The sequence below is a fragment of the Syngnathus scovelli genome, chromosome 10 (genome assembly GCF_024217435.2).
Source record: "Syngnathus scovelli strain Florida chromosome 10, RoL_Ssco_1.2, whole genome shotgun sequence".
NCBI classification, from domain to species: domain Eukaryota; kingdom Metazoa; phylum Chordata; class Actinopteri; order Syngnathiformes; family Syngnathidae; genus Syngnathus; species Syngnathus scovelli.
The window spans coordinates 17,305,001-17,332,500 of NC_090856.1; the positions used below are offsets into that span (position 1 = coordinate 17,305,001).

Here is a 27,500-nt window from a genome sequence, read left to right on the forward strand (position 1 = left end):
CCGGGCGGGTGCGCGAGCTCGCCGGCCGCTGGAAGTCGAATGAGGCGCCGCGACCACCTCCGCGGTGCTTATAAACAACCGATCCGCTCGGCGGGGGCTATTTTCGGCCACTTGGCTCGTGCGCACGGCCTCCCGGATGTGCCGGGCGGGTGCGCGAGCTCGCCGGCCGCTGGAAGTCGAATGAGGCGCCGCGACCACCTCCGCGGTGCTTATAAACAGCCGATCCGCTCGGCGGGGGCTATTTTCGGCCACTTGGCTCGTGCGCACGGCCTCCCGGATGTGCCGGGCGGGTGCGCGAGCTCGCCGGCCGCTGGAAGTCGAATGAGGCGCCGCGACCACCTCCGCGGTGCTTATAAACAGCCGATCCGCTCGGCGGGGGCTATTTTCGGCCACTTGGCTCGTGCGCACGGCCTCCCGGATGTGCCGGGCGGGTGCGCGAGCTCGCCGGCCGCTGGAAGTCGAATGAGGCGCCGCGACCACCTCCGCGGTGCTTATAAACAGCCGATCCGCTCGGCGGGGGCTATTTTCGGCCACTTGGCTCGTGCGCACGGCCTCCCGGATGTGCCGGGCGGGTGCGCGAGCTCGCCGGCCGCTGGAAGTCGAATGAGGCGCCGCGACCACCTCCGCGGTGCTTATAAACAGCCGATCCGCTCGGCGGGGGCTATTTTCGGCCACTTGGCTCGTGCGCACGGCCTCCCGGATGTGCCGGGCGGGTGCGCGAGCTCGCCGGCCGCTGGAAGTCGAATGAGGCGCCGCGACCACCTCCGCGGTGCTTATAAACAGCCGATCCGCTCGGCGGGGGCTATTTTCGGCCACTTGGCTCGTGCGCACGGCCTCCCGGATGTGCCGGGCGGGTGCGCGAGCTCGCTGGCCGCTGGAAGTCGAATGAGGCGCCGCGACCACCTCCGCGGTGCTTATAAACAGCCGATCCGCTCGGCGGGGGCTATTTTCGGCCACTTGGCTCGTGCGCACGGCCTCCCGGATGTGCCGGGCGGGTGCGCGAGCTCGCCGGCCGCTGGAAGTCGAATGAGGCGCCGCGACCACCTCCGCGGTGCTTATAAACAGCCGATCCGCTCGGCGGGGGCTATTTTCGGCCACTTGGCTCGTGCGCACGGCCTCCCGGATGTGCCGGGCGGGTGCGCGAGCTCGCCGGCCGCTGGAAGTCGAATGAGGCGCCGCGACCACCTCCGCGGTGCTTATAAACAGCCGATCCGCTCGGCGGGGGCTATTTTCGGCCACTTGGCTCGTGCGCACGGCCTCCCGGATGTGCCGGGCGGGTGCGCGAGCTCGCCGGCCGCTGGAAGTCGAATGAGGCGCCGCGACCACCTCCGCGGTGCTTACAAACAGCCGATCCGCTCGGCGGGGGCTATTTTCGTCCACTTGGCTCGTGCGCACGGCCTCCCGGATGTGCCGGGCGGGTGCGCGAGCTCGCCGGCCGCTGGAAGTCGAATGAGGCGCCGCGACCACCTCCGCGGTGCTTATAAACAGCCGATCCGCTCGGCGGGGGCTATTTTCGGCCACTTGGCTCGTGCGCACGGCCTCCCGGATGTGCCGGGCGGGTGCGCGAGCTCGCTGGCCGCTGGAAGTCGAATGAGGCGCCGCGACCACCTCCGCGGTGCTTATAAACAGCCGATCCGCTCGGCGGGGGCTATTTTCGGCCACTTGGCTCGTGCGCACGGCCTCCCGGATGTGCCGGGCGGGTGCGCGAGCTCGCCGGCCGCTGGAAGTCGAATGAGGCGCCGCGACCACCTCCGCGGTGCTTATAAACAGCCGATCCGCTCGGCGGGGGCTATTTTCGGCCACTTGGCTCGTGCGCACGGCCTCCCGGATGTGCCGGGCGGGTGCGCGAGCTCGCCGGCCGCTGGAAGTCGAATGAGGCGCCGCGACCACCTCCGCGGTGCTTATAAACAGCCGATCCGCTCGGCGGGGGCTATTTTCGGCCACTTGGCTCGTGCGCACGGCCTCCCGGATGTGCCGGGCGGGTGCGCGAGCTCGCCGGCCGCTGGAAGTCGAATGAGGCGCCGCGACCACCTCCGCGGTGCTTACAAACAGCCGATCCGCTCGGCGGGGGCTATTTTCGTCCACTTGGCTCGTGCGCACGGCCTCCCGGATGTGCCGGGCGGGTGCGCGAGCTCGCCGGCCGCTGGAAGTCGAATGAGGCGCCGCGACCACCTCCGCGGTGCTTATAAACAGCCGATCCGCTCGGCGGGGGCTATTTTCGGCCACTTGGCTCGTGCGCACGGCCTCCCGGATGTGCCGGGCGGGTGCGCGAGCTCGCCGGCCGCTGGAAGTCGAATGAGGCGCCGCGGCCACCTCCGCGGTGCTTATAAACAGCCGATCCGCTCGGCGGGGGCTATTTTCGGCCACTTGGCTCGTGCGCACGGCCTCCCGGATGTGCCGGGCGGGTGCGCGGGCTCGCCGGCCGCTGGAAGTCGAATGAGGCGCCGCGACCACCTCCGCGGTGCTTATAAACAGCCGATCCGCTCGGCGGGGGCTATTTTCGGCCACTTGGCTCGTGCGCACGGCCTCCCGGATGTGCCGGGAGGGTGCGCGAGCTCGCCGGCCGCTGGAAGTCGAATGAGGCGCCGCGACCACCTCCGCGGTGCTTATAAACAGCCGATCCGCTCGGCGGGGGCTATTTTCGGCCACTTGGCTCGTGCGCACGGCCTCCCGGATGTGCCGGGCGGGTGCGCGAGCTCGCCGGCCGCTGGAAGTCGAATGAGGCGCCGCGACCACCTCCGCGGTGCTTATAAACAGCCGATCCGCTCGGCGGGGGCTATTTTCGGCCACTTGGCTCGTGCGCACGGCCTCCCGGATGTGCCGGGCGGGTGCGCAGGCTCGCCGGCCGCTGGAAGTCGAATGAGGCGCCGCGACCACCTCCGCGGTGCTTATAAACAGCCGATCCGCTCGGCGGGGGCTATTTTCGGCCACTTGGCTCGTGCGCACGGCCTCCCGGATGTGCCGGGCGGGTGCGCGAGCTCGCCGGCCGCTGGAAGTCGAATGAGGCGCCGCGACCACCTCCGCGGTGCTTATAAACAGCCGATCCGCTCGGCGGGGGCTATTTTCGGCCACTTGGCTCGTGCGCACGGCCTCCCGGATGTGCCGGGCGGGTGCGCGAGCTCGCCGGCCGCTGGAAGTCGAATGAGGCGCTGCGACCACCTCCGCGGTGCTTATAAACAGCCGATCCGCTCGGCGGGGGCTATTTTCGGCCACTTGGCTCGTGCGCACGGCCTCCCGGATGTGCCGGGCGGGTGCGCGAGCTCGCCGGCCGCTGGAAGTCGAATGAGGCGCCGCGACCACCTCCGCGGTGCTTATAAACAGCCGATCCGCTCGGCGGGGGCTATTTTCGTCCACTTGGCTCGTGCGCACGGCCTCCCGGATGTGCCGGGCGGGTGCGCGAGCTCGCCGGCGGCTGGAAGTCCAATGAGGCGCCGCGATCTCCTCCGCGGTGCTTATAAAGTGCCGATCCGCTCGGCTTGGAGCTATTTCCGGCCTCCCGTTGGTGCCGGGCGGCGTGCGCGAGCTCGCCGGCCGCGATCTCCTCCGCGGTGCTTATAAACAGCAGCATGCGCACGGCCTCCCAGAATTTGAACACATTTCGTCACTAAATTTCGCATATTGAATTTTGAAGTTTAATATAATGCAACAATTGAGCTCGACTTATACAAAGGATATATCATAAAATCGTAAATTTCCGTCGAATTTTAGGGGGTCGACTTATACACCGAGTCGACCTGTACACCGGCAAATACGGTAAATACGATTAAATAAAATGATACGACTGGCATAAAAACAAATATAAACCACATAAAAATAAAAGTCACCATTACGTTGAATTATTGGGAGCACCGAGCTTGTTTCTCAGAAACGAGCCGGTCCCATCCAGGCGTAATCGGAGACAATGAAACCCGAAGTGGTTAAGGTTTGTCTTTTAATGCAGGATGCTTGGTCTCCATGTGCCGAAGCAGTTTTGAAGGCTTCATTGGCTCGCTCGCTAGTTTCAGGGGCGATTGTGTCTATAAATTGCAAAATGTTGGGTCACCTCACGGCTTACGGCCATACTACCCTGAGAACGCCCGATCTCGTCCGATCTCGGAAGCTAAGCAGGGTCGGGCCTGGTTAGTACTTGGATGGGAGACTGCCTGGGAATACCAGATGCTGTAAGCTTTTTCTTTTTCTTATGTGCACTTCAATCGTTTAAGAAGCTATTTTTTACAACACCCATCACGAATGGCATCCGGAAACAGCAAGCCTAATTTAAACTCCGACATTGAAACTATAACACGAGTTTGAAAGCTATATTATGTGGTGACATCCACAGCATTGTAGTTAAATTTTTTACCGCTAGAGAGCAGACTATGTACAGTGAGCATGGCTCCCTGTGAACTCAAAGCAGCAGGCTTGACTTGTAAAAGAACCCAACACAACACTTCCATGAAGTAATTGTACTAAGTTCATTTTGTTTTTCCTTATTTAATCACTTCACTGGTTTCTTTTATATACAACAAATTGTTTTAGGTTATTCACCTGACATGTTGATCCATCAGCTGATAAAGACGCGTCACCATCACATCTGTGACACTCTGATGAAGGCGGAAGAAACCGCCGAAACATGTCAGGTGAATAACCTAAAACAATTTGTTTGATATAAAAGAAACCAGTGAAGTGACTTCCATGAAGTGTTTTTAAACTTTTCAAGGCATTTATTTTGATTCAGCAAAATGCAGGTCGCAACGGCAAATTCGTGCTACCGCATAAAAAGCTGTCAATAACTTTTCATGATAGCCATGTTTCCAGAAAACACCAAAAGCCTTGGAAGAAAGCCTGTTTCGGCCCTGGTTGTAAAAAAACCCCAAAAAAACCAAAAGGGAAGGGTGACCGTCCGGGAATACCAGGTGCTGAAAGCCTTTTTTTTTTTTTTTTTTCCCACGTCAATTGTGAAAGGAAACTTTTACCACAGCCATCAAGTCCCGCCGCTGCTTGGCATGGTTTCAGGGGCGATTGTGTCTATAAAATGAAAAATTCTGAGCGGTTTCACGGCTTACGGCAATACTACCCTGAGAGCGCCCGCTCTCGTCCGATCTCGGAGGCTAAGCAGGGTCGGGCCTGGTTAGTACTTGGATGGGAGACCGCCTGGGAATACCAGTTACCGTAAGCTTTTTTTTTTTTTTTTTTTTTCTTATGTGCACTTCAATCGTTTAAGCCAAGAACTTTTTACAGCACCCATCACGAATGGCATTCGGAAACTGCAAGCCTAGTTTGAACTCCGACACTGAAACTACAACACGAGTTTAAAACCTACATTGTGTGGCGACAGCCATAGCATTCCAGTTCACGTTTTTACCGCTAGAGGACAGACTATGTACAGTGAATAAAAAGCATGGCTCCCTGTGAACTCAAAGCAGCAGTCTTTACTTGTAAAAGAACCCAGCACAACACATTGCGCTTCCATGTAGTGTTTTTACCTTTTTCATCACATTTATTTTGATACAGCCAAATGCAGGTTTTGTGCACTTCACTTTTCCGTTGGGCATTCGCGTAGAACCCTATTCCAGTTACGGCCAGATTCTTTTAGACTAGTGGTCCCCAACCTTTCTTGCGCCACGGACCGGCTACGCGTCAGAAATATTTTTGCGGACCTGCCTTTATATATATAAATAAACAATAAATCAATATAAATAAATACTACATTTATAATAAGTATATATACCGTTTTTGCCGGTGTATTGGTCGACCTTTTTCGATCCAAAATCGACCGAAAAAAATCGACCTCGACTTATACACCGAGTCATAAAATTTAACTTCGTATTCATTGCTTCAAATGTGATGGTAACCAAGGCCGTTTCTCATGCATCTCATTGTGCGTTGCACTTAGAAAATTTGAACCGGGCGGCGTGCGCGAGTGCGCGGCCCGCTGGAAGTCGAATGAGGCGCCGCGACCACCTCCGCGGTGCTTATAAACAGCCGATCCGCTCGGCGGGGGCTATTTTCGGCCACTTGGCTCGTGCGCACGGCCTCCCGGATGTGCCGGGCAGGTGCGCGAGCTCGCCGGCCGCTGGAAGTCGAATGAGGCGCCGCGACCACCTCCGCGGTGCTTATAAACAGCCGATCCGCTCGGCGGGGGCTATTTTCGGCCACTTGGCTCGTGCGCACGGCCTCCCGGATGTGCCGGGCGGGTGCGCGAGCTCGCCGGCCGCTGGAAGTCGAATGAGGCGCCGCGACCACCTCCGCGGTGCTTATAAACAGCCGATCCGCTCGGCGGGGGCTATTTTCGGCCACTTGGCTCGTGCGCACGGCCTCCCGGATGTGCCGGGCGGGTGCGCGAGCTCGCCGGCCGCTGGAAGTCGAATGAGGCGCCGCGGCCACCTCCGCGGTGCTTATAAACAGCCGATCCGCTCGGCGGGGGCTATTTTCGGCCACTTGGCTCGTGCGCACGGCCTCCCGGATGTGCCGGGCGGGTGCGCGAGCTCGCCGGCCGCTGGAAGTCGAATGAGGCGCCGCGACCACCTCCGCGGTGCTTATAAACAGCCGATCTGCTCGGCGGGGGCTATTTTCGGCCACTTGGCTCGTGCGCACGGCCTCCCGGATGTGCCGGGCGGGTGCGCGGGCTCGCCGGCCGCTGGAAGTCGAATGAGGCGCCGCGACCACCTCCGCGGTGCTTATAAACAGCCGATCCGCTCGGCGGGGGCTATTTTCGGCCACTTGGCTCGTGCGCACGGCCTCCCGGATGTGCCGGGCGGGTGCGCGAGCTCGCCGCCCGCCGGAAGTCGAATGAGGCGCCGCGACCACCTCCGCGGTGCTTATAAACAGCCGATCCGCTCGGCGGGGGCTATTTTCGGCCACTTGGCTCGTGCGCACGGCCTCCCGGATGTGCCGGGCGGGTGCGCGAGCTCGCCGGCCGCTGGAAGTCGAATGAGGCGCCGCGACCACCTCCGCGGTGCTTATAAACAGCCAATCCGCTCGGCGGGGGCTATTTTCGGCCACTTGACTCGTGCGCACGGCCTCCCGGATGTGCCGGGCGGGTGCGCGAGCTCGCCGGCCGCTGGAAGTCGAATGAGGCGCCGCGACCACCTCCGCGGTGCTTATAAACAGCCGATCCGCTCGGCGGGGGCTATTTTCGGCCACTTGGCTCGTGCGCACGGCCTCCCGGATGTGCCGGGCGGGTGCGCGAGCTCGCCGGCCGCTGGAAGTCGAATGAGGCGCCGCGACCACCTCCGCGGTGCTTATAAACAGCCGATCCGCTCGGCGGGGGCTATTTTCGGCCACTTGGCTCGTGCGCACGGCCTCCCGGATGTGCCGGGCGGGTGCGCGAGCTCGCCGGCCGCTGGAAGTCGAATGAGGCGCCGCGACCACCTCCGCGGTGCTTATAAACAGCCGATCCGCTCGGCGGGGGCTATTTTCGGCCACTTGGCTCGTGCGCACGGCCTCCCGGATGTGCCGGGCGGGTGCGCGAGCTCGCCGGCCGTTGGAAGTCGAATGAGGCGCCGCGACCACCTCCGCGGTGCTTATAAACAGCCGATCCGCTCGGCGGGGGCTATTTTCGGCCACTTGGCTCGTGCGCACGGCCTCTCGGATGTGCCGGGCGGGTGCGCGAGCTCGCCGGCCGCTGGAAGTCGAATGAGGCGCCGCGACCACCTCCGCGGTGCTTATAAACAACCGATCCGCTCGGCGGGGGCTATTTTCGGCCACTTGGCTCGTGCGCACGGCCTCCCGGATGTGCCGGGCGGGTGCGCGAGCTCGCCGGCCGCTGGAAGTCGAATGAGGCACCGCGACCACCTCCGCGGTGCTTATAAACAGCCGATCCGCTCGGCGGGGGCTATTTTCGGCCACTTGGCTCGTGCGCACGGCCTCCCGGATGTGCCGGGCGGGTGCGCGAGCTCGCCGGCCGCTGGAAGTCGAATGAGGCGCCCGACCACCTCCGCGGTGCTTATAAACAGCCGATCCGCTCGGCGGGGGCTATTTTCGGCCACTTGGCTCGTGCGCACGGCCTCCCGGATGTGCCGGGCGGGTGCGCGAGCTCGCCGGCCGCTGGAAGTCGAATGAGGCGCCGCGACCACCTCCGCGGTGCTTATAAACAGCCGATCCGCTCGGCGGGGGCTATTTTCGGCCACTTGGCTCGTGCGCACGGCCTCCCGGATGTGCCGGGCGGGTGCGCGAGCTCGCCGGCCGCTGGAAGTCCAATGAGGCGCCGCGATCTCCTCCGCGGTGCTTATAAAGTGCCGATCCGCTCGGCTTGGAGCTATTTCCGGCCTCCCGTTGGTGCCGGGCGGCGTGCGCGAGCTCGCCGGCCGCGATCTCCTCCGCGGTGCTTATAAACAGCAGCATGCGCACGGCCTCCCAGAATTTGAACACATTTCGTCAATAAATTTCGCATATTGAATTTTGAAGTTTAATATAATGCAACAATTGAGCTCGACTTATACAAAGGATATATCATAAAATCGTAAATTTCCGTCGAATTTTAGGGGGTTAGGGTTAGGGTTAGGGTTAGGGTTAGGGTAAGGGTAAGGGTTAGGGTTAGGGTTAGGGTTAGGGGTTAGGGGTTAGGGTTAGGGTTAGGGTTAGGTTTATAAGGTTATCTCGCTACACATTCCCCAAAGGGTCCGCCGACCCAGTTGGTTAGATAGAAGGCAGCGGAAGGCACAGGCCGGCGCATGTCTCCTTCAGTAAACCTCGCCGTACCGGAGTCGCATAAATTCTGGAATGGGTACGAAGGACGGCGAAGTCAGAATGCACCTCAACCAGAACCTCCCCCGAGTAGCTGAGGCGCTACCCAGGTCTTCGGCCAGCAAGATGGAAAAATAGTGAAAAGTGAGAGAAGAAAGCAACCTAAAGTCCTACCCTTGGATTATATTATGTCTATTAACTTTGAAGTATTTTTGACCTAATATCTTGTTTTTATATTCAACCAACAGCTTTCTTGAGAAGGGATCCCATTAAGTCGTCTTTGTTGTGGGTAATTTGAGCGTCAGAATTTCGTAGACACGTCATCAGTAGTGGACCTTGGGGTCACAGAGTGTTTCGGCCATTATCACCAGACACCCTCGCCCAAGGGAGGCCCCGCCGGGGTTGATCGAGCCCCGGTGTGTGTCTACCTAGTCAATTAAAATTACAGTTATTTGTCAAGTCAACTGCCCAGCTTTAACGCAGACAGAAAAGATCAATAGGTCAGTCTTTGTCTCTTTTAATTCATTGATTCATTGAATTTAAACCATCATTACGTATGTTTGTACTTAACTCAATGTTATATTATTTCATTTAAGTTTCTGGCCAAGTTTATCAGCATAATTGGAGGTCTGCCTGTAGTCCAATTGTGATGAAAACCCTTTAAACCATTATATCCACGCAATTAATATTATTTTATCAAAAGGACTGTGTTTGTATCAGCCGTTTATCTGACATTTATCAACCAGAAAAATCTTACCTTAGGAGATTGTCATTCCCAGCGCCACTTTCTTGGTTCACGGTGTCACCGTCAATGGCAAATTCCCATGAGCCTCTGCGAAGTGTCACGGCGGCTCGTCAACCAATCCCGTCCCTAAACCTATCTAACAATGTGATAAGCACTAAATAAAGTTAGATAATACCCATTTGTGTCGTTTAATTGTGTTAACTGTTCCCCTGCAACCGCAAATTTAATTCGCAACAACATATTTGGAAATAAATCGATTAACGCAAATCGCGGCTATTTAGCATTAGCAAGCCGGAAGTACCCAAAGCCCTTGCCAAGTATCCCAACGGCTTCCGTACCACAAATATTTTCCAAAACTCATACCACAAAGTGTTAAAAAGCGAATAAAGTCCCAAAAGTCCCAATGATCATCGTCACACACACATCTGGGTGTGGTGAAATTTGTCCTCTGCATTTAACCCATCCCCATGTGATTTTGATCCATCCCCTGGGGGAGAGGGGAGCAGTGAGCAGCAGCGGTGCCGCGCTCGGGAATCATTTGGTGATCTAACCCCCCAATTCCAACCCTTAATGCTGAGTGCCAAGCAGGGAGGCAATGGGTCCCATTTTTATAGTCTTTGGTATGACCCGGCCGGGGTTTGAACCCACAACCTTCCAGTCTCAGGGCGGACACTCTACTACTAGGCCACTGAGCTGGTATAAATAAACTTCCATTAAGGTCATTGGTATTATTCAAATGCATTAACCGGTCCCATTTATCCGTAAATTCAATTGCTAACATTAATAAGATCGCATATTTAGGACGAAATCGCTCTTCCTCCTTCTTCTCTTTTCTTTTTTGGCGTACCGGCGCCAACGTCATGAGCATTAGCAACCCGGAAGTACCCACAAGCCCTCGCACTAGCAACCCGGAAGTACCTATAACCCCTGCAAAATGTCGTAGTGGACCCCGTTAATCGAAAATATTATTAAAATTACCCATCCCAGTGATAATAACAGAATACATTTCGATTGCTTTTGTTAACTCGCACTACCCGGTCACTATTGTCCGTAAATCCACTCGCCCACCACAATAATAAAACTGTGCAATTAAAACGAAATAGCCGTGCGCGTCAAGTGGCTAGTAAACGTTAGCCAAGCCGGAAGTATCCGTGATGACGCTTACATTGCCATGGCAACCAACTGTCCCCAAGCGTATTCATTACAATATCCACCCCAAAAGCGATCAAAATAAACAAAATGTTAAAAAACAATTTAATACTATCTATTAGCGTTATTCCCACTTATTTATTTCTACATTTAAAAGATAATAATAACCAATTAGTGATTCTATCCAACTAAGCCCTGTTTGCCAGACAGCCATTTTATGTGTCTATGGCGCCCTCGTGTGTACTCTCCCGTCCTCTATCTTCTCTTTTAGTCTGGAAAGAAAACTCCCTTAGAATTTGTTCGAGTTAAGAATAGAGTCTGATTAAAGTTTAGACTTTTCTTTTTTATTTTGGTCAAAATTAAAAAAAAGGAGAGAGAAAGAGAGAGAGAAAGAGAGAGAGCGCGAGAGAGCGAGAGAGGGAGAGAGAAAGAGAGAGAGAACGAGAGAGCGAGAGAGCGAGAGAGAGAGAGAGAGAGAGAGAGAGAGAGAGAGAGAGAGAGAGAGAGAGAGCGAGAGAGAGAGAAAGAGAGAGAAAAAAACGAGGGAACGAGAGAGCAAGAGAGAGAGCGAGAGAGAGAGAGAGAGCGAGAGAGAGAGAGGTTAGGGTTAGGGTCAGGGTCAGGGTTAGGGTTAGAGAGAAAGAGAGAGAGAGAGCGAGAGAGAGAGAGGGAGAGAGAGAAAAAAGAGAGAGAAAACGAGAGAGCGAGAGAGAGGTTAGGGTCAGGGTTAGGGTTAGAGAGAAAGAGAGAGAGAGCGCGAGAGGGAGAGAGAGAAAGCGAGAGAGAAAACGAGAGAGCGAGAGAGCAAGAGAGAGCGAGAGCGAGAGAGAGAGAGAGAGAGGTTAGGGTTAGGGTTAGAGAGAAAGAAAGAAAGAGAGAGAGAGAGCGAGAGAGCAAGAGAGAGGGAGAGAGAGAGAACGAGAGAACGAGAGAGAGAGAGAGAGAGAGAGAGAGAGAGAGAGAGAGAGGGAGACCACGGATGGGTAATGGGAAATGTGACTGCATCTCAACCAAAACCCCGAGTTTTCTGACCCGACACATGGTCTTATATCCCTCCCCCCCCTAGGATAGAAAAGGGGAGGAGAGATGTGGGGGAGAGGAAACATATGTAGAAAGGAAATTGGGAAAATAAGAAAAGTATGCGACTCGGTAATTTGGGTCAGGGAATACTGGGATGTCCGATAGGCTCAGGCGAGTTAGGTTTATAAGGTTATCTCGCTACACATTCCCCAAAGGGTCCGCCGACCCAGTTGGTTAGATAGAAGGCAGCGGAAGGCACAGGCCGGCGCATGTCTCCTTCAGTAAACCTCGCCGTACCGGAGTCGCATAAATTCTGGAATGGGTACGAAGGACGGCGAAGTCAGAATGGTGCGCGAGCTCGCCGGCGGCTGGAAGTCCAATGAGGCGCCGCGATCTCCTCCGCGGTGCTTATAAAGTGCCGATCCGCTCGGCTTGGAGCTATTTCCGGCCTCCCGTTGGTGCCGGGCGGCGTGCGCGAGCTCGCCGGCCGCGATCTCCTCCGCGGTGCTTATAAACAGCAGCATGCGCACGGCCTCCCAGAATTTGAACACATTTCGTCACTAAATTTCGCATATTGAATTTTGAAGTTTAATATAATGCAACAATTGAGCTCGACTTATACAAAGGATATATCATAAAATCGTAAATTTCCGTCGAATTTTAGGGGGTCGACTTATACACCGAGTCGACCTGTACACCGGCAAATACGGTAAATACGATTAAATAAAATGATACGACTGGCATAAAAACAAATATAAACCACATAAAAATAAAAGTCACCATTACGTTGAATTATTGGGAGCACCGAGCTTGTTTCTCAGAAACGAGCCGGTCCCATCCAGGCGTAATCGGAGACAATGAAACCCGAAGTGGTTAAGGTTTGTCTTTTAATGCAGGATGCTTGGTCTCCATGTGCCGAAGCAGTTTTGAAGGCTTCATTGGCTCGCTCGCTAGTTTCAGGGGCGATTGTGTCTATAAATTGCAAAATGTTGGGTCACCTCACGGCTTACGGCCATACTACCCTGAGAACGCCCGATCTCGTCCGATCTCGGAAGCTAAGCAGGGTCGGGCCTGGTTAGTACTTGGATGGGAGACTGCCTGGGAATACCAGATGCTGTAAGCTTTTTCTTTTTCTTATGTGCACTTCAATCGTTTAAGAAGCTATTTTTTACAACACCCATCACGAATGGCATCCGGAAACAGCAAGCCTAATTTAAACTCCGACATTGAAACTATAACACGAGTTTGAAAGCTATATTATGTGGTGACATCCACAGCATTGTAGTTAAATTTTTTACCGCTAGAGAGCAGACTATGTACAGTGAGCATGGCTCCCTGTGAACTCAAAGCAGCAGGCTTGACTTGTAAAAGAACCCAACACAACACTTCCATGAAGTAATTGTACTAAGTTCATTTTGTTTTTCCTTATTTAATCACTTCACTGGTTTCTTTTATATACAACAAATTGTTTTAGGTTATTCACCTGACATGTTGATCCATCAGCTGATAAAGACGCGTCACCATCACATCTGTGACACTCTGATGAAGGCGGAAGAAACCGCCGAAACATGTCAGGTGAATAACCTAAAACAATTTGTTTGATATAAAAGAAACCAGTGAAGTGACTTCCATGAAGTGTTTTTAAACTTTTCAAGGCATTTATTTTGATTCAGCAAAATGCAGGTCGCAACGGCAAATTCGTGCTACCGCATAAAAAGCTGTCAATAACTTTTCATGATAGCCATGTTTCCAGAAAACACCAAAAGCCTTGGAAGAAAGCCTGTTTCGGCCCTGGTTGTAAAAAAACCCCAAAAAAACCAAAAGGGAAGGGTGACCGTCCGGGAATACCAGGTGCTGAAAGCCTTTTTTTTTCCCACGTCAATTGTGAAAGGAAACTTTTACCACAGCCATCAAGTCCCGCCGCTGCTTGGCATGGTTTCAGGGGCGATTGTGTCTATAAAATGAAAAATTCTGAGCGGTTTCACGGCTTACGGCAATACTACCCTGAGAGCGCCCGCTCTCGTCCGATCTCGGAGGCTAAGCAGGGTCGGGCCTGGTTAGTACTTGGATGGGAGACCGCCTGGGAATACCAGTTACCGTAAGCTTTTTTTTTTTTTTTTTTTTTCTTATGTGCACTTCAATCGTTTAAGCCAAGAACTTTTTACAGCACCCATCACGAATGGCATTCGGAAACTGCAAGCCTAGTTTGAACTCCGACACTGAAACTACAACACGAGTTTAAAACCTACATTGTGTGGCGACAGCCATAGCATTCCAGTTCACGTTTTTACCGCTAGAGGACAGACTATGTACAGTGAATAAAGAGCATGGCTCCCTGTGAACTCAAAGCAGCAGTCTTTACTTGTAAAAGAACCCAGCACAACACATTGCGCTTCCATGTAGTGTTTTTACCTTTTTCATCACATTTATTTTGATACAGCCAAATGCAGGTTTTGTGCACTTCACTTTTCCGTTGGGCATTCGCGTAGAACCCTATTCCAGTTACGGCCAGATTCTTTTAGACTAGTGGTCCCCAACCTTTCTTGCGCCACGGACCGGCTACGCGTCAGAAATATTTTTGCGGACCTGCCTTTATATATATAAATAAACAATAAATCAATATAAATAAATACTACATTTATAATAAGTATATATACCGTTTTTGCCGGTGTATTGGTCGACCTTTTTCGATCCAAAATCGACCGAAAAAAATCGACCTCGACTTATACACCGAGTCATAAAATTTAACTTCGTATTCATTGCTTCAAATGTGATGGTAACCAAGGCCGTTTCTCATGCATCTCATTGTGCGTTGCACTTAGAAAATTTGAACCGGGCGGCGTGCGCGAGTGCGCGGCCCGCTGGAAGTCGAATGAGGCGCCGCGACCACCTCCGCGGTGCTTATAAACAGCCGATCCGCTCGGCGGGGGCTATTTTCGGCCACTTGGCTCGTGCGCACGGCCTCCCGGATGTGCCGGGCGGGTGCGCGAGCTCGCCGGCCGCTGGAAGTCGAATGAGGCGCCGCGACCACCTCCGCGGTGCTTATAAACAGCCGATCCGCTCGGCGGGGGCTATTTTCGGCCACTTGGCTCGTGCGCACGGCCTCCCGGATGTGCCGGGCGGGTGCGCGAGCTCGCCGGCCGCTGGAAGTCGAATGAGGCGCCGCGACCACCTCCGCGGTGCTTATAAACAGCCGATCCGCTCGGCGGGGGCTATTTTCGGCCACTTGGCTCGTGCGCACGGCCTCCCGGATGTGCCGGGCGGGTGCGCGAGCTCGCCGGCCGCTGGAAGTCGAATGAGGCGCCGCGACCACCTCCGCGGTGCTTATAAACAGCCGATCCGCTCGGCGGGGGCTATTTTCGGCCACTTGGCTCGTGCGCACGGCCTCCCGGATGTGCCGGGCGGGTGCGCGAGCTCGCCGGCCGCTGGAAGTCGAATGAGGCGCCGCGACCACCTCCGCGGTGCTTATAAACAGCCGATCCGCTCGGCGGGGGCTATTTTCGGCCACTTGGCTCGTGCGCACGGCCTCCCGGATGTGCCGGGCGGGTGCGCGAGCTCGCCGGCCGCTGGAAGTCGAATGAGGCGCCGCGACCACCTCCGCGGTGCTTATAAACAGCCGATCCGCTCGGCGGGGGCTATTTTCGGCCACTTGGCTCGTGCGCACGGCCTCCCGGATGTGCCGGGCGGGTGCGCGAGCTCGCCGGCCGCTGGAAGTCGAATGAGGCGCCGCGGCCACCTCCGCGGTGCTTATAAACAGCCGATCCGCTCGGCGGGGGCTATTTTCGGCCACTTGGCTCGTGCGCACGGCCTCCCGGATGTGCCGGGCGGGTGCGCGGGCTCGCCGGCCGCTGGAAGTCGAATGAGGCGCCGCGACCACCTCCGCGGTGCTTATAAACAGCCGATCCGCTCGGCGGGGGCTATTTTCGGCCACTTGGCTCGTGCGCACGGCCTCCCGGATGTGCCGGGCGGGTGCGCGAGCTCGCCGGCCGCTGGAAGCCGAATGAGGCGCCGCGACCACCTCCGCGGTGCTTATAAACAGCCGATCTGCTCGGCGGGGGCTATTTTCGGCCACTTGGCTCGTGCGCACGGCCTCCCGGATGTGCCGGGCGGGTGCGCGGGCTCGCCGGCCGCTGGAAGTCGAATGAGGCGCCGCGACCACCTCCGCGGTGCTTATAAACAGCCGATCCGCTCGGCGGGGGCTATTTTCGGCCACTTGGCTCGTGCGCACGGCCTCCCGGATGTGCCGGGCGGGTGCGCGAGCTCGCCGCCCGCCGGAAGTCGAATGAGGCGCCGCGACCACCTCCGCGGTGCTTATAAACAGCCGATCCGCTCGGCGGGGGCTATTTTCGGCCACTTGGCTCGTGCGCACGGCCTCCCGGATGTGCCGGGCGGGTGCGCGAGCTCGCCGGCCGCTGGAAGTCGAATGAGGCGCCGCGACCACCTCCGCGGTGCTTATAAACAGCCAATCCGCTCGGCGGGGGCTATTTTCGGCCACTTGACTCGTGCGCACGGCCTCCCGGATGTGCCGGGCGGGTGCGCGAGCTCGCCGGCCGCTGGAAGTCGAATGAGGCGCCGCGACCACCTCCGCGGTGCTTATAAACAGCCGATCCGCTCGGCGGGGGCTATTTTCGGCCACTTGGCTCGTGCGCACGGCCTCCCGGATGTGCCGGGCGGGTGCGCGAGCTCGCCGGCCGCTGGAAGTCGAATGAGGCGCCGCGACCACCTCCGCGGTGCTTATAAACAGCCGATCCGCTCGGCGGGGGCTATTTTCGGCCACTTGGCTCGTGCGCACGGCCTCCCGGATGTGCCGGGCGGGTGCGCGAGCTCGCCGGCCGTTGGAAGTCGAATGAGGCGCCGCGACCACCTCCGCGGTGCTTATAAACAGCCGATCCGCTCGGCGGGGGCTATTTTCGGCCACTTGGCTCGTGCGCACGGCCTCTCGGATGTGCCGGGCGGGTGCGCGAGCTCGCCGGCCGCTGGAAGTCGAATGAGGCGCCGCGACCACCTCCGCGGTGCTTATAAACAACCGATCCGCTCGGCGGGGGCTATTTTCGGCCACTTGGCTCGTGCGCACGGCCTCCCGGATGTGCCGGGCGGGTGCGCGAGCTCGCCGGCCGCTGGAAGTCGAATGAGGCACCGCGACCACCTCCGCGGTGCTTATAAACAGCCGATCCGCTCGGCGGGGGCTATTTTCGGCCACTTGGCTCGTGCGCACGGCCTCCCGGATGTGCCGGGCGGGTGCGCGAGCTCGCCGGCCGCTGGAAGTCGAATGAGGCGCCCGACCACCTCCGCGGTGCTTATAAACAGCCGATCCGCTCGGCGGGGGCTATTTTCGGCCACTTGGCTCGTGCGCACGGCCTCCCGGATGTGCCGGGCGGGTGCGCGAGCTCGCCGGCCGCTGGAAGTCGAATGAGGCGCCGCGACCACCTCCGCGGTGCTTATAAACAGCCGATCCGCTCGGCGGGGGCTATTTTCGGCCACTTGGCTCGTGCGCACGGCCTCCCGGATGTGCCGGGCGGGTGCGCGAGCTCGCCGGCCGCTGGAAGTCCAATGAGGCGCCGCGATCTCCTCCGCGGTGCTTTGTCATTCCCAGCGCCACTTTCTTGGTTCACGGTGTCACCGTCAATGGCAAATTCCCATGAGCCTCTGCGAAGTGTCACGGCGGCTCGTCAACCAATCCCGTCCCTAAACCTATCTAACAATGTGATAAGCACTAAATAAAGTTAGATAATACCCATTTGTGTCGTTTAATTGTGTTAACTGTTCCCCTGCAACCGCAAATTTAATTCGCAACAACATATTTGGAAATAAATCGATTAACGCAAATCGCGGCTATTTAGCATTAGCAAGCCGGAAGTACCCAAAGCCCTTGCCAAGTATCCCAACGGCTTCCGTACCACAAATATTTTCCAAAACTCATACCACAAAGTGTTAAAAAGCGAATAAACTTCCATTAAGGTCATTGGTATTATTCAAATGCATTAACCGGTCCCATTTATCCGTAAATTCAATTGCTAACATTAATAAGATCGCATATTTAGGACGAAATCGCTCTTCCTCCTTCTTCTCTTTTCTTTTTTGGCGTACCGGCGCCAACGTCATGAGCATTAGCAACCCGGAAGTACCCACAAGCCCTCGCACTAGCAACCCGGAAGTACCTATAACCCCTGCAAAATGTCGTAGTGGACCCCGTTAATCGAAAATATTATTAAAATTACCCATCCCAGTGATAATAACAGAATACATTTCGATTGCTTTTGTTAACTCGCACTACCCGGTCACTATTGTCCGTAAATCCACTCGCCCACCACAATAATAAAACTGTGCAATTAAAACGAAATAGCCGTGCGCGTCAAGTGGCTAGTAAACGTTAGCCAAGCCGGAAGTATCCGTGATGACGCTTACATTGCCATGGCAACCAACTGTCCCCAAGCGTATTCATTACAATATCCACCCCAAAAGCGATCAAAATAAACAAAATGTTAAAAAACAATTTAATACTATCTATTAGCGTTATTCCCACTTATTTATTTCTACATTTAAAAGATAATAATAACCAATTAGTGATTCTATCCAACTAAGCCCTGTTTGCCAGACAGCCATTTTATGTGTCTATGGCGCCCTCGTGTGTACTCTCCCGTCCTCTATCTTCTCTTTTAGTCTGGAAAGAAAACTCCCTTAGAATTTGTTCGAGTTAAGAATAGAGTCTGATTAAAGTTTAGACTTTTCTTTTTTATTTTGGTCAAAATTAAAAAAAAGGAGAGAGAAAGAGAGAGAGAAAGAGAGAGAGCGCGAGAGAGCGAGAGAGGGAGAGAGAAAGAGAGAGAGAACGAGAGAGCGAGAGAGCGAGAGAGAGAGAGAGAGAGAGAGAGAGAGAGAGAGAGAGAGAGAGCGAGAGAGAGAGAGAGAAAAAAACGAGGGAACGAGAGAGCAAGAGAGAGAGCGAGAGAGAGAGAGAGAGCGAGAGAGAGAGAGGTTAGGGTTAGGGTCAGGGTCAGGGTTAGGGTTAGAGAGAAAGAGAGAGAGAGAGCGAGAGAGAGAGAGGGAGAGAGAGAAAAAAGAGAGAGAAAACGAGAGAGCGAGAGAGAGGTTAGGGTCAGGGTTAGGGTTAGAGAGAAAGAGAGAGAGAGCGCGAGAGGGAGAGAGAGAAAGCGAGAGAGAAAACGAGAGAGCGAGAGAGCAAGAGAGAGCGAGAGCGAGAGAGAGAGAGAGAGAGGTTAGGGTTAGGGTTAGAGAGAAAGAAAGAAAGAGAGAGAGAGAGCGAGAGAGCAAGAGAGAGGGAGAGAGAGAGAACGAGAGAACGAGAGAGAGAGAGAGAGAGAGAGAGAGAGAGAGAGAGAGAGGGAGACCACGGATGGGTAATGGGAAATGTGACTGCATCTCAACCAAAACCCCGAGTTTTCTGACCCGACACATGGTCTTATATCCCTCCCCCCCCTAGGATAGAAAAGGGGAGGAGAGATGTGGGGGAGAGGAAACATATGTAGAAAGGAAATTGGGAAAATAAGAAAAGTATGCGACTCGGTAATTTGGGTCAGGGAATACTGGGATGTCCGATAGGCTCAGGCGAGTTAGGTTTATAAGGTTATCTCGCTACACATTCCCCAAAGGGTCCGCCGACCCAGTTGGTTAGATAGAAGGCAGCGGAAGGCACAGGCCGGCGCATGTCTCCTTCAGTAAACCTCGCCGTACCGGAGTCGCATAAATTCTGGAATGGGTACGAAGGACGGCGAAGTCAGAATGGTGCGCGAGCTCGCCGGCGGCTGGAAGTCCAATGAGGCGCCGCGATCTCCTCCGCGGTGCTTATAAAGTGCCGATCCGCTCGGCTTGGAGCTATTTCCGGCCTCCCGTTGGTGCCGGGCGGCGTGCGCGAGCTCGCCGGCCGCGATCTCCTCCGCGGTGCTTATAAACAGCAGCATGCGCACGGCCTCCCAGAATTTGAACACATTTCGTCACTAAATTTCGCATATTGAATTTTGAAGTTTAATATAATGCAACAATTGAGCTCGACTTATACAAAGGATATATCATAAAATCGTAAATTTCCGTCGAATTTTAGGGGGTCGACTTATACACCGAGTCGACCTGTACACCGGCAAATACGGTAAATACGATTAAATAAAATGATACGACTGGCATAAAAACAAATATAAACCACATAAAAATAAAAGTCACCATTACGTTGAATTATTGGGAGCACCGAGCTTGTTTCTCAGAAACGAGCCGGTCCCATCCAGGCGTAATCGGAGACAATGAAACCCGAAGTGGTTAAGGTTTGTCTTTTAATGCAGGATGCTTGGTCTCCATGTGCCGAAGCAGTTTTGAAGGCTTCATTGGCTCGCTCGCTAGTTTCAGGGGCGATTGTGTCTATAAATTGCAAAATGTTGGGTCACCTCACGGCTTACGGCCATACTACCCTGAGAACGCCCGATCTCGTCCGATCTCGGAAGCTAAGCAGGGTCGGGCCTGGTTAGTACTTGGATGGGAGACTGCCTGGGAATACCAGATGCTGTAAGCTTTTTCTTTTTCTTATGTGCACTTCAATCGTTTAAGAAGCTATTTTTTACAACACCCATCACGAATGGCATCCGGAAACAGCAAGCCTAATTTAAACTCCGACATTGAAACTATAACACGAGTTTGAAAGCTATATTATGTGGTGACATCCACAGCATTGTAGTTAAATTTTTTACCGCTAGAGAGCAGACTATGTACAGTGAGCATGGCTCCCTGTGAACTCAAAGCAGCAGGCTTGACTTGTAAAAGAACCCAACACAACACTTCCATGAAGTAATTGTACTAAGTTCATTTTGTTTTTCCTTATTTAATCACTTCACTGGTTTCTTTTATATACAACAAATTGTTTTAGGTTATTCACCTGACATGTTGATCCATCAGCTGATAAAGACGCGTCACCATCACATCTGTGACACTCTGATGAAGGCGGAAGAAACCGCCGAAACATGTCAGGTGAATAACCTAAAACAATTTGTTTGATATAAAAGAAACCAGTGAAGTGACTTCCATGAAGTGTTTTTAAACTTTTCAAGGCATTTATTTTGATTCAGCAAAATGCAGGTCGCAACGGCAAATTCGTGCTACCGCATAAAAAGCTGTCAATAACTTTTCATGATAGCCATGTTTCCAGAAAACACCAAAAGCCTTGGAAGAAAGCCTGTTTCGGCCCTGGTTGTAAAAAAACCCCAAAAAAACCAAAAGGGAAGGGTGACCGTCCGGGAATACCAGGTGCTGAAAGCCTTTTTTTTTCCCACGTCAATTGTGAAAGGAAACTTTTACCACAGCCATCAAGTCCCGCCGCTGCTTGGCATGGTTTCAGGGGCGATTGTGTCTATAAAATGAAAAATTCTGAGCGGTTTCACGGCTTACGGCAATACTACCCTGAGAGCGCCCGCTCTCGTCCGATCTCGGAGGCTAAGCAGGGTCGGGCCTGGTTAGTACTTGGATGGGAGACCGCCTGGGAATACCAGTTACCGTAAGCTTTTTTTTTTTTTTTTTTTTCTTATGTGCACTTCAATCGTTTAAGCCAAGAACTTTTTACAGCACCCATCACGAATGGCATTCGGAAACTGCAAGCCTAGTTTGAACTCCGACACTGAAACTACAACACGAGTTTAAAACCTACATTGTGTGGCGACAGCCATAGCATTCCAGTTCACGTTTTTACCGCTAGAGGACAGACTATGTACAGTGAATAAAGAGCATGGCTCCCTGTGAACTCAAAGCAGCAGTCTTTACTTGTAAAAGAACCCAGCACAACACATTGCGCTTCCATGTAGTGTTTTTACCTTTTTCATCACATTTATTTTGATACAGCCAAATGCAGGTTTTGTGCACTTCACTTTTCCGTTGGGCATTCGCGTAGAACCCTATTCCAGTTACGGCCAGATTCTTTTAGACTAGTGGTCCCCAACCTTTCTTGCGCCACGGACCGGCTACGCGTCAGAAATATTTTTGCGGACCTGCCTTTATATATATAAATAAACAATAAATCAATATAAATAAATACTACATTTATAATAAGTATATATACCGTTTTTGCCGGTGTATTGGTCGACCTTTTTCGATCCAAAATCGACCGAAAAAAATCGACCTCGACTTATACACCGAGTCATAAAATTTAACTTCGTATTCATTGCTTCAAATGTGATGGTAACCAAGGCCGTTTCTCATGCATCTCATTGTGCGTTGCACTTAGAAAATTTGAACCGGGCGGCGTGCGCGAGTGCGCGGCCCGCTGGAAGTCGAATGAGGCGCCGCGACCACCTCCGCGGTGCTTATAAACAGCCGATCCGCTCGGCGGGGGCTATTTTCGGCCACTTGGCTCGTGCGCACGGCCTCCCGGATGTGCCGGGCGGGTGCGCGAGCTCGCCGGCCGCTGGAAGTCGAATGAGGCGCCGCGACCACCTCCGCGGTGCTTATAAACAGCCGATCCGCTCGGCGGGGGCTATTTTCGGCCACTTGGCTCGTGCGCACGGCCTCCCGGATGTGCCGGGCGGGTGCGCGAGCTCGCCGGCCGCTGGAAGTCGAATGAGGCGCCGCGACCACCTCCGCGGTGCTTATAAACAGCCGATCCGCTCGGCGGGGGCTATTTTCGGCCACTTGGCTCGTGCGCACGGCCTCCCGGATGTGCCGGGCGGGTGCGCGAGCTCGCCGGCCGCTGGAAGTCGAATGAGGCGCCGCGACCACCTCCGCGGTGCTTATAAACAGCCGATCCGCTCGGCGGGGGCTATTTTCGGCCACTTGGCTCGTGCGCACGGCCTCCCGGATGTGCCGGGCGGGTGCGCGAGCTCGCCGGCCGCTGGAAGTCGAATGAGGCGCCGCGACCACCTCCGCGGTGCTTATAAACAGCCGATCCGCTCGGCGGGGGCTATTTTCGGCCACTTGGCTCGTGCGCACGGCCTCCCGGATGTGCCGGGCGGGTGCGCGAGCTCGCCGGCCGCTGGAAGTCGAATGAGGCGCCGCGACCACCTCCGCGGTGCTTATAAACAGCCGATCCGCTCGGCGGGGGCTATTTTCGGCCACTTGGCTCGTGCGCACGGCCTCCCGGATGTGCCGGGCGGGTGCGCGAGCTCGCCGGCCGCTGGAAGTCGAATGAGGCGCCGCGGCCACCTCCGCGGTGCTTATAAACAGCCGATCCGCTCGGCGGGGGCTATTTTCGGCCACTTGGCTCGTGCGCACGGCCTCCCGGATGTGCCGGGCGGGTGCGCGGGCTCGCCGGCCGCTGGAAGTCGAATGAGGCGCCGCGACCACCTCCGCGGTGCTTATAAACAGCCGATCCGCTCGGCGGGGGCTATTTTCGGCCACTTGGCTCGTGCGCACGGCCTCCCGGATGTGCCGGGCGGGTGCGCGAGCTCGCCGGCCGCTGGAAGCCGAATGAGGCGCCGCGACCACCTCCGCGGTGCTTATAAACAGCCGATCTGCTCGGCGGGGGCTATTTTCGGCCACTTGGCTCGTGCGCACGGCCTCCCGGATGTGCCGGGCGGGTGCGCGGGCTCGCCGGCCGCTGGAAGTCGAATGAGGCGCCGCGACCACCTCCGCGGTGCTTATAAACAGCCGATCCGCTCGGCGGGGGCTATTTTCGGCCACTTGGCTCGTGCGCACGGCCTCCCGGATGTGCCGGGCGGGTGCGCGAGCTCGCCGCCCGCCGGAAGTCGAATGAGGCGCCGCGACCACCTCCGCGGTGCTTATAAACAGCCGATCCGCTCGGCGGGGGCTATTTTCGGCCACTTGGCTCGTGCGCACGGCCTCCCGGATGTGCCGGGCGGGTGCGCGAGCTCGCCGGCCGCTGGAAGTCGAATGAGGCGCCGCGACCACCTCCGCGGTGCTTATAAACAGCCAATCCGCTCGGCGGGGGCTATTTTCGGCCACTTGACTCGTGCGCACGGCCTCCCGGATGTGCCGGGCGGGTGCGCGAGCTCGCCGGCCGCTGGAAGTCGAATGAGGCGCCGCGACCACCTCCGCGGTGCTTATAAACAGCCGATCCGCTCGGCGGGGGCTATTTTCGGCCACTTGGCTCGTGCGCACGGCCTCCCGGATGTGCCGGGCGGGTGCGCGAGCTCGCCGGCCGCTGGAAGTCGAATGAGGCGCCGCGACCACCTCCGCGGTGCTTATAAACAGCCGATCCGCTCGGCGGGGGCTATTTTCGGCCACTTGGCTCGTGCGCACGGCCTCCCGGATGTGCCGGGCGGGTGCGCGAGCTCGCCGGCCGTTGGAAGTCGAATGAGGCGCCGCGACCACCTCCGCGGTGCTTATAAACAGCCGATCCGCTCGGCGGGGGCTATTTTCGGCCACTTGGCTCGTGCGCACGGCCTCTCGGATGTGCCGGGCGGGTGCGCGAGCTCGCCGGCCGCTGGAAGTCGAATGAGGCGCCGCGACCACCTCCGCGGTGCTTATAAACAACCGATCCGCTCGGCGGGGGCTATTTTCGGCCACTTGGCTCGTGCGCACGGCCTCCCGGATGTGCCGGGCGGGTGCGCGAGCTCGCCGGCCGCTGGAAGTCGAATGAGGCACCGCGACCACCTCCGCGGTGCTTATAAACAGCCGATCCGCTCGGCGGGGGCTATTTTCGGCCACTTGGCTCGTGCGCACGGCCTCCCGGATGTGCCGGGCGGGTGCGCGAGCTCGCCGGCCGCTGGAAGTCGAATGAGGCGCCCGACCACCTCCGCGGTGCTTATAAACAGCCGATCCGCTCGGCGGGGGCTATTTTCGGCCACTTGGCTCGTGCGCACGGCCTCCCGGATGTGCCGGGCGGGTGCGCGAGCTCGCCGGCCGCTGGAAGTCGAATGAGGCGCCGCGACCACCTCCGCGGTGCTTATAAACAGCCGATCCGCTCGGCGGGGGCTATTTTCGGCCACTTGGCTCGTGCGCACGGCCTCCCGGATGTGCCGGGCGGGTGCGCGAGCTCGCCGGCCGCTGGAAGTCCAATGAGGCGCCGCGATCTCCTCCGCGGTGCTTTGTCATTCCCAGCGCCACTTTCTTGGTTCACGGTGTCACCGTCAATGGCAAATTCCCATGAGCCTCTGCGAAGTGTCACGGCGGCTCGTCAACCAATCCCGTCCCTAAACCTATCTAACAATGTGATAAGCACTAAATAAAGTTAGATAATACCCATTTGTGTCGTTTAATTGTGTTAACTGTTCCCCTGCAACCGCAAATTTAATTCGCAACAACATATTTGGAAATAAATCGATTAACGCAAATCGCGGCTATTTAGCATTAGCAAGCCGGAAGTACCCAAAGCCCTTGCCAAGTATCCCAACGGCTTCCGTACCACAAATATTTTCCAAAACTCATACCACAAAGTGTTAAAAAGCGAATAAACTTCCATTAAGGTCATTGGTATTATTCAAATGCATTAACCGGTCCCATTTATCCGTAAATTCAATTGCTAACATTAATAAGATCGCATATTTAGGACGAAATCGCTCTTCCTCCTTCTTCTCTTTTCTTTTTTGGCGTACCGGCGCCAACGTCATGAGCATTAGCAACCCGGAAGTACCCACAAGCCCTCGCACTAGCAACCCGGAAGTACCTATAACCCCTGCAAAATGTCGTAGTGGACCCCGTTAATCGAAAATATTATTAAAATTACCCATCCCAGTGATAATAACAGAATACATTTCGATTGCTTTTGTTAACTCGCACTACCCGGTCACTATTGTCCGTAAATCCACTCGCCCACCACAATAATAAAACTGTGCAATTAAAACGAAATAGCCGTGCGCGTCAAGTGGCTAGTAAACGTTAGCCAAGCCGGAAGTATCCGTGATGACGCTTACATTGCCATGGCAACCAACTGTCCCCAAGCGTATTCATTACAATATCCACCCCAAAAGCGATCAAAATAAACAAAATGTTAAAAAACAATTTAATACTATCTATTAGCGTTATTCCCACTTATTTATTTCTACATTTAAAAGATAATAATAACCAATTAGTGATTCTATCCAACTAAGCCCTGTTTGCCAGACAGCCATTTTATGTGTCTATGGCGCCCTCGTGTGTACTCTCCCGTCCTCTATCTTCTCTTTTAGTCTGGAAAGAAAACTCCCTTAGAATTTGTTCGAGTTAAGAATAGAGTCTGATTAAAGTTTAGACTTTTCTTTTTTATTTTGGTCAAAATTAAAAAAAAGGAGAGAGAAAGAGAGAGAGAAAGAGAGAGAGCGCGAGAGAGCGAGAGAGGGAGAGAGAAAGAGAGAGAGAACGAGAGAGCGAGAGAGCGAGAGAGAGAGAGAGAGAGAGAGAGAGAGAGAGAGAGAGAGAGAGCGAGAGAGAGAGAGAGAAAAAAACGAGGGAACGAGAGAGCAAGAGAGAGAGCGAGAGAGAGAGAGAGAGCGAGAGAGAGAGAGGTTAGGGTTAGGGTCAGGGTCAGGGTTAGGGTTAGAGAGAAAGAGAGAGAGAGAGCGAGAGAGAGAGAGGGAGAGAGAGAAAAAAGAGAGAGAAAACGAGAGAGCGAGAGAGAGGTTAGGGTCAGGGTTAGGGTTAGAGAGAAAGAGAGAGAGAGCGCGAGAGGGAGAGAGAGAAAGCGAGAGAGAAAACGAGAGAGCGAGAGAGCAAGAGAGAGCGAGAGAGAGAGAGAGAGAGGTTAGGGTTAGGGTTAGAGAGAAAGAAAGAAAGAGAGAGAGAGAGCGAGAGAGCAAGAGAGAGGGAGAGAGAGAGAACGAGAGAACGAGAGAGAGAGAGAGAGAGAGAGAGAGAGAGAGAGAGAGAGAGAGAGAGAGAGGAGACCACGGATGGGTAATGGGAAATGTGACTGCATCTCAACCAAAACCCCGAGTTTTCTGACCCGACACATGGTCTTATATCCCTCCCCCCCCTAGGATAGAAAAGGGGAGGAGAGATGTGGGGGAGAGGAAACATATGTAGAAAGGAAATTGGGAAAATAAGAAAAGTATGCGACTCGGCAATTTGGGTCAGGGAATACTGGGATGTCCGATAGGCTCAGGCGAGTTAGGTTTATAAGGTTATCTCGCTACACATTCCCCAAAGGGTCCGCCGACCCAGTTGGTTAGATAGAAGGCAGCGGAAGGCACAGGCCGGCGCATGTCTCCTTCAGTAAACCTCGCCGTACCGGAGTCGCATAAATTCTGGAATGGGTACGAAGGACGGCGAAGTCAGAATGCACCTCAACCAGAACCTCCCCCGAGTAGCTGAGGCGCTACCCAGGTCTTCGGCCAGCAAGATGGAAAAATAGTGAAAAGTGAGAGAAGAAAGCAACCTAAAGTCCTACCCTTGGATTATATTATGTCTATTAACTTTGAAGTATTTTTGACCTAATATCTTGTTTTTATATTCAACCAACAGCTTTCTTTAGAAGGGATCCCATTAAGTCGTCTTTGTTGTGGGTAATTTGAGCGTCAGAATTTCGTAGACACGTCATCAGTAGTGGACCTTGGGGTCACAGAGTGTTTCGGCCATTATCACCAGACACCCTCGCCCAAGGGAGGCCCCGCCGGGGTTGATCGAGCCCCGGTGTGTGTCTACCTAGTCAATTAAAATTACAGTTATTTGTCAAGTCAACTGCCCAGCTTTAACGCAGACAGAAAAGATCAATAGGTCAGTCTTTGTCTCTTTTAATTTATTGATTCATTGAATTTAAACCATCATTACGTATGTTTGTACTTAACTCAATGTTATATTATTTCATTTAAGTTTCTGGCCAAGTTTATCAGCATAATTGGAGGTCTGCCTGTAGTCCAATTGTGATGAAAACCCTTTAAACCATTATATCCACGCAATTAATATTATTTTATCAAAAGGACTGTGTTTGTATCAGCCGTTTATCTGACATTTATCAACCAGAAAAATCTTACCTTAGGAGATTGTCATTCCCAGCGCCACTTTCTTGGTTAGGGTTAGGGTGAGGGTTAGGGTGAGGGTTAGGGTGAGGGTTAGGGTG

At 54.7% G+C, this 27,500-nt stretch overlaps 3 non-coding genes and 3 pseudogenes across 3 annotated transcripts; all 6 read left to right on the forward strand.

Annotated features, from left to right (window-relative positions):
* The first annotated feature begins 4,048 nt into the window (after window positions 1–4,048).
* LOC125976552 (5S ribosomal RNA) lies at window positions 4,049–4,167 on the forward strand. Its single transcript, XR_007484425.1, has one exon. It is a non-coding gene; the product is annotated as a 5S ribosomal RNA (ribosomal RNA).
* An 872-nt stretch (window positions 4,168–5,039) lies between these two features.
* On the forward strand, window positions 5,040–5,158 carry LOC125976375 (5S ribosomal RNA; annotated as a pseudogene).
* A 7,427-nt stretch (window positions 5,159–12,585) lies between these two features.
* LOC125976553 (5S ribosomal RNA) lies at window positions 12,586–12,704 on the forward strand. The gene has a single exon (XR_007484426.1). It is a non-coding gene; the product is annotated as a 5S ribosomal RNA (ribosomal RNA).
* Window positions 12,705–13,567: 863 nt separating this feature from the next.
* LOC125976376 (5S ribosomal RNA) lies at window positions 13,568–13,686 on the forward strand (annotated as a pseudogene).
* A 6,294-nt stretch (window positions 13,687–19,980) lies between these two features.
* On the forward strand, window positions 19,981–20,099 carry LOC125976554 (5S ribosomal RNA). Its single transcript, XR_007484427.1, has one exon. It is a non-coding gene; the product is annotated as a 5S ribosomal RNA (ribosomal RNA).
* An 863-nt stretch (window positions 20,100–20,962) lies between these two features.
* On the forward strand, window positions 20,963–21,081 carry LOC125976378 (5S ribosomal RNA; annotated as a pseudogene).
* The last annotated feature ends 6,419 nt before the right edge of the window (window positions 21,082–27,500 follow it).